Source organism: Ischnura elegans, chromosome X (genome assembly GCF_921293095.1).
Source record: "Ischnura elegans chromosome X, ioIscEleg1.1, whole genome shotgun sequence".
NCBI lineage: Eukaryota > Metazoa > Arthropoda > Insecta > Odonata > Coenagrionidae > Ischnura > Ischnura elegans.
This window is the reverse complement of record NC_060259.1, coordinates 63,300,307-63,312,359: the sequence shown is the minus strand read 5'-3', so window position 1 is coordinate 63,312,359 and position 12,053 is coordinate 63,300,307. Positions and strand designations below refer to the sequence as shown.

At 38.9% G+C, this 12,053-nt stretch overlaps 1 non-coding gene across 1 annotated transcript; it reads left to right on the top strand.

Annotated features, from left to right (window-relative positions):
• The first annotated feature begins 10,652 nt into the window (after window positions 1–10,652).
• Window positions 10,653–10,724, top strand: Trnaw-cca. Its single transcript has one exon. It is a non-coding gene; the product is annotated as a tRNA-Trp (tRNA).
• Window positions 10,725–12,053: the final 1,329 nt, after the last annotated feature.

Below are 12,053 nucleotides of genomic sequence, written 5' to 3'. Positions count from 1 at the left end.
GTTAAAGTAAAATTATTCAATTTGCATTCCTTATGTTGCTTTTTTAAAGCATACTGCTATTTCAATTTGGCTCTAGTTCTACTGCAATTAATTTCAAGAGGAACTTGACAATGTATTACTCTGGAAATGTGTCACGTATGACGAGGAGTTAGATGGAAGATACTAGGCACTTTAGGAAATAGGTTGTCCTCCTCAACGGGCCTTTTTATAACACCCCGTACCTCAGCAGTTTAGTGCGGGGAGAATTCTTACCCTAAAAAAACTTTAAGCTTTCCCTAAGATACCTAGGATTCACCATGAAGGCATGAGAACCTAATATTTTACTGAATAAGAACGATCACAGATCAAATGATACGCTTCACCCAATTTGTAACCCCTCACCCCCTTCGTGATATTTGGTGGCATTTGGATTCCCGTCCCCCACCTCCCGCTCTAGGATGGACTATCACGTCCAGAAATCAAGAGAATTACAGCATTAAGTTTTGCAAAACAATTGCATAGGAAACAGTTATAGAAATGGCGGGAATGAATATGTTGTATTAAATGAAATCATTGATAAATAATAACATTATGTAATATAATTTAATGAAAAGATTAGCGGATAGGAGAGAGAAATGGAGAGCTGCGTCAAACCAATCTTAGGATTGTTGACTAATGATGATGATGACGATGAATATAATTTAATTATTTATTATATAACTCAACTACAATAAATTTTACCTAAGATTTGGTGATATTGGTGATTAATTTCTTTTCAAAATGAGCCATTCAACTCGTATCCTCGACCTTTATTGACATCATTAAAGCTAACAATATTATACGAAAACGATATTGCCTTCGAGTGTTCACGACCTTTCTCGTGTCGGGGTACCTTCAGAAATTTTGGTCGTAATTCCACTCCACTCTGTTTTTGTTTGACTATTTTGCCAGGACTGATTCACAGCATCCTTAGTGATCGTTCACCAGTTGTCTTTCCTTCTGTCTTTTGGGGAAGCTGGGCGTCTAAAATCTGTGGACCTAGGCGACTCTGGATATTCAAAACTATCTTCCATTAAAAATATGAGGAAAATGTTTTATACAACTGAACTCGGTTCACGGATTCCTTTGGCTGTAATCTGATTTCGGATAGGAAGAGAGGATTTTTATTATTTTATTTTGCTGTCTTTATAATCAATAGTGCATGTATATCAAGTAACACCAGGATGTCAAGTCACTTTAACTCGCAATGGCCTGGGAAAACGCAAACGATCTCCAATTCTTTTAGGGAAAAGGAATGGGAATGTTCCTAGGGATTAGGTGAAGAGCATTGGCTTCGTCGACTCTAAAGTAGACATTCGAGAGATGTCTAAACTTATGTCAACATTGCATTTTTGGTTCCCCCTATGGATTATGCCAAAATAATAAAAATTTCCGACGAGGGTTACCATAATTCCAAGGAAGATATGCTAATTCCAGAACAACCACAAATCACAGCTTCTAGTTTATGAGTTACAGTCATTCCTACCCAAAAAAATATATTCATACACGAAAAGCGAGGGCGAATGGAGAATTGGCGAGAAGAGAGAGTTCAAAATCAATAAATAATCACAGACACACTAACATTGACGAGCCATTGGAAAATTTGTGGAACATACAATATTAGTGTAACTGTGACTATGTTTCCAACGGGTTGAATCTGATTGTATTAAAAACTGATGAGGAAATCTGGAGTGGAGCTTCTGAGCTTGGATGGGTGCACAACCATGGCGTGGGGATGAAATCAAAAGGGACTCAGAAATACGAACCCCCCAGCCCTAAATATGTGAGCTTCACACACCCTCAGATAGTTCGAGGTGAGGTCTAACACCACCGATCCAACGGTTTGAACCCACGTGAGTTTTACTGAAAACTGAGGAACTCGGGGATGGAGCTTCGGATGGAAACGGGGATGGAGCTTCTAAGCTTGATTGGGTGCTCACCCATGTTATGGGGATGAAATCAAAAGGAACTGCGAAATCCGCACGTGCGGACCACGCTATCTCACCCCGTCTACTCACGCTACGTACGCTAGTAGTGGCAGGGCGGGGGGTACTATTGGGGAGGGGGGTACCAAAGGGAGGGGGGCGTGGCACGGGGGTATCGTGGCAACGTCGCAAGAGCCACGAGGCGCCGGAGTCAGGCGCCTATTTTTGACCGCTCTTCCTTCTCACCCCACCCCTCCGACGATTCCATCCCCTCTGCCCCACCTCCGCCCCCAACGCCGCCCCCCCACCGCCCCCACGGCCCCCACCGCCGCCGCCGCGACGCCGCATCCATCCGCCGCCACCCCCGCACCCCTACCGCAGTACAGCCGCGCTTCCCCCGAAACAGCTCCACTTCCGCATTTCCTCTTCCTACGACGCGAGCACTGGACTCCAGGGACAGAAAAAGACTAAAGCACAAACCCGTTCAGGGACAAGCCCTCACTCGGTTTTTTTTTCGAATAAGTAAATAATTTTATAGCTCCAGGATGCTGGTGTATAGAACACAGTATTAGATCAAGGAAGGACCCCTTTGATGCTTAGAGTGTGTACAGAGAAAACTTTCTATGCAAAGCCCAAGAGTATACAGTTTCGCGGTACTACGTGAGTACAAATAAAAAAGAATTTACCGTGGCAACAAACAGCAAAAACCAATTACGGCAATACAATTCTGAATGACGAAGAGCAACGGAAGACGATGATAGCAAAATAAATAATGGGGATATAGAAAACAATACTAAGGATGAGAAAACGTACCTACCTTTGCTGTGCAAAAAAAGGAGTGACAAAGAAAAAAAATTTTCCATGACTACAAACGACAAAAACCAATCACGGCATTGACATTTTGAATGCCGTAGAACAACGGAAAACGATGATAACATGATAAAGGATAGGGAAACAGTGAACAATGCCATGGATAAGAAAATATACCTTTGCAGCACAAAAACAGAAGAAAAATAAATATTCGCAATAAAATCAATGTATAGACGATAAATGTTCACAGGACAAGATGCGAATTGAATTAAGTTCCCGATCTTATTGTTTCGTCACCGCGTTCCATCAGAGAAGACAAAAAAAACTCGCTTTTTTTTCTATACAGTAAAATTTGGAAAGAGGGAAACAGATCTGAAATTACTGAAAAAAGAAACTGAATTTTCTGTAATAAATTAGGAAAACTTCAAGCAAGAAAATTGCAAATCCTCAAAAAATTGGCCATTTTTAATTAGAAAGAGTTAAAATAAAAAGTTCATACAAAAGTTAAAGAGTAAATGAGTTTTATAAGGCATTAAGAAATCATTGCCCTAGATCGATTGAGGAAGTTAAGCCCAGTCAGTTGATTGGTGGGAGAAATAAACGTAGGGTTCATCTTCCTAGGCCACAGAAAAATTGCGAATGGATCCTGTCGAGGGAAGAGAACGAATACGTACGTACGCGACGCAGGAAAAGCAGTGTTTTGTTTCCGTAGGTTAAGCAATATCAGTTCTCAAATCCAAGGCTCTCTGGAACACGAAATGAATTAGGAAAGAAACGTTGCAACCAAACACGTACAGAGAAACTTCGAAATCTGACATCGAAGACCATACTGCAATACTTAAATGAATGGTAAAAATATTTAAGCATTTATGTCATAACCATGTTACTCGTGCTAAGTTACTAGTATTAAGAGAACTTGAAACAGCCAAAATGCAGCAGATAATAATGTAAGAAAGCTAATATGCGAATTCATTCTCGTACGAAGGGTTACACCGCACTATTAGAACAAACATAAAATCAAGTGCAGTATTTTATATGAGATAATAGATTAACCGAGTGCGTAAAGAAAGGAGAGATTTGCCCTCCGAATGCATCACTTGATTTGCAATTCTTCACGCTCGTGGGCCTTATAAACGCTCGGGCTCTTAAGATTTCGTTTTCTGCGTGTGGACTCGGGCGACGGGAAAAAGAAGACTTCAACACCCATAAGCGCAACAGAGGTGTAACTTCGTCAAATAAGTACAATATATTGTTGGCTAAGGAAAAAGTGGCACTAAAATGACATGAAGTTAGATGATGCACTTAGCTTCTTTACGAGCGTGTGAAAAATTCTATGGCAGTATTTTTGGGGTAATCCTGAATTAAGGAAGGATCCTTCCTCCTACAACATCTCAGAAAAGTTAACAAAAAGTCAATATCTGAACATAAATAACTGTAAGAAACCCTCAAAAAAAGGAAATTCCTCGCCAAAAAATTGACGGATTATTAAAGAGAGGGAAATAAATATTTATGCACAGATGGACCATTCTATAGTAACACCTGACAGGCAGAAAGTGCGTGCAAGAAATGTTTAATGCAAATTTTCTGCAGTATTTAAATGTAATTTAAGCAAGAAAAATTTTAAACGAAAAATAAATTACGCATGAAATTTCAAAAAGTTACTTGTTACATTGTTTTCCACGAAAGGACGATGGCTAAGAGAAGGAATGATTGGCGTTTTAGTTTCCCAAAATTTTTAGCCAAGATCAGGGGCGGAAACATTTATTTTGGTCACTAATAATATTATTCTGGCCAAAATTGCAAGGATGCGAAATAAAAATTGGTGAAAAAAACAATATCTCAGACTAAAAAATCCCTATATACGTATAATTCTTCATCGGTTAGATTCGTGTCCACAATTAAGATTCAACATGCAAATTCACAAACTGCACAGCTAAAGCAAACGAAATATGATGACCTGGGTAAATTTGATAAGCATGCTTTCAGCAAAAAAAACGATGGTATGTATGTTTAAATATCAATCAAAAAATTTAAGTGTCACGCGTTCAAGCTTAAGATGATTTTTTGCATATTTAAGATTTGAATTAATCATGTTCTAAATGGTTGGCTTTCAGGATATCTTCAAGAAATCTAATTCTTATCACAGCGGCATTTTTTAAAGCTCGTCGGAAGATGATGGTGTTTTAATTGAGGAAATAAAAAATGAGGTTTAAAAAATTAATCCGATCTTCAAGGCCTGACAAGCGAGAAAATAAAACTAGATAATTTCTTCGGGTTTTTTAAAATCTCCATAATTGGAAACTATGGTGATTTAACGCCAAGTATGGAGATTTTCACCCCTTGTTAAACACATACATTATTTATTCCATCTACCAGGAAAATCTGAAACTCCACATAAAAATCAAAATTTAAGTATACCGGGACTAGCCACGGTTTACTTTTGCGGAGTCACCCGCAATGCACAAATTGTGCGAAAAATCCACAGAGGAAAAATCATTCGCCTTGACCGGGATTCGAACCCGGATCCCTCGAAAAGATTTAATGATGAAATATAGGGCATCCTTAAATGAGGACCACTACGAGAGACGTTGAATGTACGCAAGATGATAAAGTACTCGCGGGATGGGTTAAGAATAAAAAAATCTGATAATTTCGTTATTTTCTTCAATTCACACACACTTACAAACAGAAAATTCATGGCCAAATCGCATGCAGATGTATGATTGCACAAGATAGCTACTTTAAAACCACCCCACAGGTAACATACATATTTTATGCGGCGCTCAACCCAGAACTTCGGCTTGAGGTCAAATATAATTTTTGTGAATGAAAACCAGTTTCTCCAAGGAAGTCCACTACTACCATGCTAATGTCTTCTGCCAAAGATCAATCCAGCCAAGTGGAAGTTGGCAAAGAACATTGTTCCGCTCGTTGGAACTAGCTTCCAAGTCCCGTTACCATAACACCGGAGAGTTCACACAAACCTACTTGAGCTTTGTATGGACACAAATACCAATCTCTTAAGGAATATTCAGTTTTTCGACTCCCACTCGATTAAGGTTTGATTGGTATGCATTTATTTGCATGTTCAACAGTTCGTATCCGACTAGGTAATTGGGTGAATACATGAATATTCTAATGAACACATGAGCACCAAGGCAATCGTCGTTATCATCATATCGTCACCATTTAGTTGTCACAGATGAAACATGATTGAATTTAAAAAAATTAATGTCTAAACTGAATACGCCCTCAAGCCTCAGAGTGGTTTCCATTGGGCTGGCAACTAAGTCCCCGCCGTTTTTTTACATTGAAACATTCCATAATTCATCGAATGTTTACTTTAATTATTAATTAATCAAAGAGGACATTTTGATTCCTCCGAAATCTATGTTTTTTTAAAGACAAATTTTTCTTACTTTTCAGATCGTTAAATTGGTTTGAGAAAAATGAGTATTTTTGACACCTCTTTCTTTTTTCCGATAATCAAGGTTCCAAGGGCGCAGACGCTTCTCGCAACATTTGTGCTGGGTATGGAGTGGGTGTTTAAAGCTGAAAGAACCGCTTATGACTGGCATGGCGAGATCAAAAAAGGCTATTTTAACCTAGAAGACGCATCTCGTTCTGTCCGTCCGGCTGAGTTCGATGAAGGTAATGTAAAAAATCGGCGGGAACTTAGTTGACAACCTAAGACCGTTGACCCATACACTAGTTTTTCACGTACACAACCGAGTATTTACGAATTTACTCGAGCACTTACGTAAATTTCCAAGCATTCCGGTATACATTCAAGCACCCAGGTATTCAGGTACTCGAAAAGTAATGAATAAATGTATTTGGCACGCTCGTAGCGGGAGGGCGAAAATATTTCCGTGGGGAGAGAGAGTTGGAACACATGTCGGGGGACGGAGGAATTTTGTTGAATGGAAGCCGCTTTGTTTCTTGGCCATTGACCAAAGCACTGTGATTCATTCACCAAAGATACCTCTCCATGTTCTCAAACCTCCACAGCCATGTTTACACGCGCACGTTGCGATGAATGAGCTTATGAAATTAAAGGAGGGAGAAACGGCTGCAGACTAGTCAGCGGTTGAATTTCACGGAGTCATCTACTAGTACAATGAAGTGTAAGAATAGGGTGGTTTCCTATTATTTTTTTATTGCCTAAATCGAAAGATTATTACTGCTGGAGTACGTATTTCACGCTTTTAGATTTTTAAATGACGATATCTATTTTTCGCGATTAAATGAAAAGTGAAAAATTTCAAGCGCGCGAAAAAGCGACGCGTAAGTATGAATGCCGGGAAATCTCTCCGTGTGACGTATTTCTGGTTTCCGCTGCCGCCCTGCGAGGTGACCTTGAGGCGAGGCTTAGCGCTGATAAGACGCAGGCTGCTAGCGGGTAGCTGAGTACCCTGCTGGCTGGTAGCCCTTGGCTTAAATAAGGATTATTATTACCTTATCAAATGAAGAAAACTTTCCGACCTTAGCCAGTTTTAATAAGTGATTATTGAGACATGTTTCCCTGAGCTCTGCGCCTCATGCATGCATTGGTAACCTCAGACAATGTATAACTCCTATCTTCTCGTATAGAAACTAGGTCCCTGTGACGTCACGTGGAGTGGCATCGCATGGGCGCCAATCTGGCCCTTTTCAAATGAGGATAAAAATGGACCATTCGTCTAAACCGGTACTTCTAAAACGAAATAATTTGTATATTATGAATACAGTAATGCTGGGTAACGAATCGCAATCAATGTCTTTCGTTTTCTTTGATGAAGGAAACTACCCTATTGGAAAGAGCTCGGCATACATTCGAGTGACCCTAGTTTGAGTCCAAGTCAAGGCGTATAGCCAGCCTTATCTCTGTTTGAGTTTCGCAAGTAATTGAATGACATTAATAAGTTTGCAAATATATTTTTTTCTTTTGAAAATATCTGGTGTTTTGGAATAAATAGCGGGGTTTGAAAGCTTTATAACATCTATTAAATTAAACTTTAATAAGTTAATAAAATAATAATAATAATAATAAAATTAAATAATAACTCAAACATTTTATGTCTCTCATGTAAAACGTTTCGAGTTATTCTTTCGTTTCATATATCATTTATGGCTGTAATTTTTACGCAAAAATATAATAAAGCGTTGAAACCTCGCTATTCATTTTGAAATACTAGTTATATCTATTCAATAAATTTAAATTTGCTCATGTCCTTCCACATAATTTCCGGTGATTTCTTCCAAGCAGAGGGAATAAGAAGGGTTAACCTTTTTCTTTCAATCTACGGCCCGTACCACAGATGTGGACCAAGGAGGGACGGAAGGCAGTAGACAAAGGTAATTAACTGCTGGTCTTTTGCAGCCAAAGGTAATTGATAGGTCCATGTTACATCAAAGGACAAATAAGTTATATTTAGGACTCTTGATGTTGTAGTAGTGAATCCACGAAATAATTTTATCTTACATTTTTTCTGTTTTTTAAATTTATTTTACTTACGTCAGCAAAATGATTTTTATATGAATAAATTTTCGATACATTTAGTCGGTATATTTCCGTGGTTATTCTCCGGATCCTTGGTTATTCTCTGGATTCGGGTTTATTATTTCAATCAATGGAATAATCTTACCACTTCAAAGAAAGTAAATTAAAAATACCGTAATTTTTTGGGGATGATAAATATATAATTCTGTATAACCAGGAGACGAATTCACGAATTTTATGGGACCCCTCACCTTAACGTTCTTAAACACCTCACATGAGTTAGAGACGCCCCAAAATCATTTATGACTCAGGAGCAGAGCGCATAAATTTTGCGTTCCATGGGCCAAATGCGATGGGGGCTGAAGAAGGCCTTACCCAGTGGCGGATCCAGGATAGGGACAAGGGGAGGCTAGATAGGGGTCTGGTACCATCCCACCAGTAGTAGGGATCCGGGAGGTAACGAAAATTTTGAGAATTTCGAGGCGTGTAACAATACTTTAAAGTTGTTTCATTACGAATTTTCCAAAGAATAAAGTTTTTAAAACAAACATTTGCGTACATTTCTAGTAATTTTACCTAATCGTAAGTTTCTATAATGCATTTCGTTTCCATTCTTTAATGTAAAAAATCCAAAGCAGAAATTCCGCAGCCCACGGAGTTATCCGTAAACTCTTGGATTTTTCGGACTCCTCTCTCCTGTATATTCGACAACTAAACAAAATTTCCATTTATCTAGTAATAGCAGGCCACCCGGCGTTGCTCGGGAAGGATAATACCCAGAGAAATGGGAAGCTTGGAACTTGGAATTCATCGTCACATGTGAGGATTTTTATTTAAAGGAACAAAGCAGGTATGATGATAGTATACATATTTGACAGTAAACAATGGAAAAAACGATGTCCTTATAACGCGTATGGGATCAGATTATAACACACACCACAACAATGATAATTATGAGAGTCTGTACGGGGGCAAACCAAATACGTCATGTAGCGCAAGCACCATCAGATTTGCACCTAGAGGATTAAAAGTGTGAAATCCTTTGAGTCCTATTTTCTCTTTGAGCGTGTCAAAATGTGTGCCTACCCGTCAGGATGTCCAACCATTGCTGTTGTATGACGTGACGCAACAAACGGTAATGAGTAAACGACGCGAAGGACGCGTTGGACACATCCAGAAGTAACACTACGGTCTTATGGAGAATGAGATGCACCTACGTACTAATTTTGGTAGCAATCCACGAGGCTCTATGGAAATGCATAGCGGACAAACAAACAGACATCCTTTTTTTATATGTCTAGAATATTGGATACCCCAGGGGGAGCTAGCTCCTCTCTGTATCCGCCACTAGCCTCACCTACCCTCTCCACCGCCTAACAGACTCCGAGACGCCCCTGGTCTCATCCACGGCAATCCACATCACTTACCGCCCCCGGCTTCCCCGTAATATATCGTCTTAATTTTTCACGAGATGAAATATGATATGAAACAAGATCCCTTTGAGGCCAAGCAAAAAAAGAAACAGTTGTAGAAATATTATCACGATCCGAAAAAGGGAGGCTGGATGTATTTTCTTCCGAGAGATTCATACGGAAAAATACATCAAATGGAAGGCGATAACGTTAAAGATTTTTAAAGGGCTGAGAGGTAATGGTGAGTCGAGAGAAAGTCTCCTCCTTTGCGATTTCCCGAGATGAATCGCCTCACTCAAGCGATCACGTTAACAAACGATCGTTCGTTCAACCTCGTAGATGCACCACTTGCGACCTGGTTTTTGTTCACTGCGGCGAAGGAAACCGAAATTTTCAGCACTATAAAATACACTTGAAAGAAATGAAGTGGACATTCGAGCACCGGTACTCAAATCATGCCAAATTTTAAACACTAGCCATGCTTCCGGCATTTTGTAATCATCCAAGCCGTAGTGCATGAAACAAGTGACCTTATAAGCAATACGGGATATAATTTATACTCACCGAGGATCAACGAAATCGTTTCAAGCTTGACGTGATGGAAATGCGATATATCCATGGTAAAATATAAATTACAAACGGTAATTTACACACTTTAACATAAAACTCCACCGCCGACGATAGTTTCGACATTCTATGTCAAGGTGTCAAATAATCAAATCATGCAAAATATAGAATGCTACGCCATGCTTTCTGCATTTTGTAATAATTCAAAGAGCCTTAAAACAAGCCATTTCCTACTCAGTCACGCGCACGGGAGCATACTTCTTTGTGTTAATTAAAGTTATTTGTCCTTGAAAATTACATAGAATGCCGCACCCATGGTTGGTAGTGGAGTTTCATATTTATGAGTGGAAATTACCATTTTTAGTTTATCTTTTATCCATTACCATTTTTATTTATTTATTTTAACCATTTACCATTTTTATTTAAATAATTTTGTGTGACTCCGTTGCGCAACGGTAGCGCGTCTGACTCCAGATCAGAAGGTTGCGTGTTCAAATCACATCGGGGTCATATCAGGCTGGCCTCGGTGGCATTGGGGTCAAGTCCTCGCCTGCAAAACCGTAAGTTGCGGGTTCGAATCCCGCCTGGGTAGGTGGTCCCATCCAGGGCATGAATTTTTGTGTCGTGCTTTGCTAATCCTCCGTTGTAAAGGCCTCCATGTGCTGTTTACGGAGAATTTGGAAAATAAATAAATAAATCATGGACCATATGGATGAAGTTCGCCTCGAAAATATATATTTGGCATAGCTCGGATACGAACCCGGGATTTTTCATGGTGAACTTCATACTTGGTATAGGGGAGGGTGGTGAACCTAGGGACACTTGAAACTATCGGCAAATGCTGCTACCTAGGGGCTTTAACCAGTGACGTGCGGTTTGGGAGACCGCAATAAATCAAAAATTCATAAAATATTGCTACGCCATTTTTATTGTTTAATTTTTCTTTGAATGCTTAACTATTTTAAAACTTATATTAAAAATTTTACACTCCCAATACGAAAAAATTTGTCATAAAAATTGTGATTTGAAGCAGGATCAAAACACTGATCCCAAAAACACTTGAGATATAGTTATTATATTTATGTATCAATATTTCGCCAGATTCAAAAAAGGCCTTAAATGTTAAAGTTGGAAGGTTAAGTAGTAAGTAGCCATGAAATTTATTCCGCTTATTCCTTTTCTTGATGCATTCTTAGTAAGTGACGTGCGGTCTCACAGACCGCTAATCGAGTTCAATTGCAATTTTTCAGAAATTAATGAAAGGAACGTTAAATTTTAAGAGTGGGATGTCCTTGTTATGCAAAAATATGAAGCTAACGAGAATTATAGATATTTTGAAATCTTAATTTTGAAATTATTCATAATTTTAGATACGAGCGGTCACTCAGACCGCACGTCACCGGTTAAGGGTTAAAATAAGCTTTCACGTGAAAGAAGTAATAGAGTGTAGCATAGGTCAATTTGAGTTCATTTGAATTATGTTTACAAAGAAGACGCTAGTTTGAAGTTTTTGACGCTGAAAAGTAAAAATGTTTGGTTACATATCCAAGTCTTTTACCAAAAATTGATCACTCCAACAGTGGGTATCGGAGCATAGATGAAATCGACATACAGGGTGTCCCATTTACCTTGACCACCCGAAATACCTTTTTGTTCAGATGCAAATTCAAAAATGTGTAAATCAAATGTTCATTAGCCGTCAGGGAGACATTGATCAGCATGATTGCCTTCCTTGTAGCTTTGTTATTTACAAAGATATGAACAGCGGTATGTCTTTTTTAAATGGCACCCTATATTTTTTATTCGGCAATTCATTTCCTCTCCCATAACTCCTGTTCA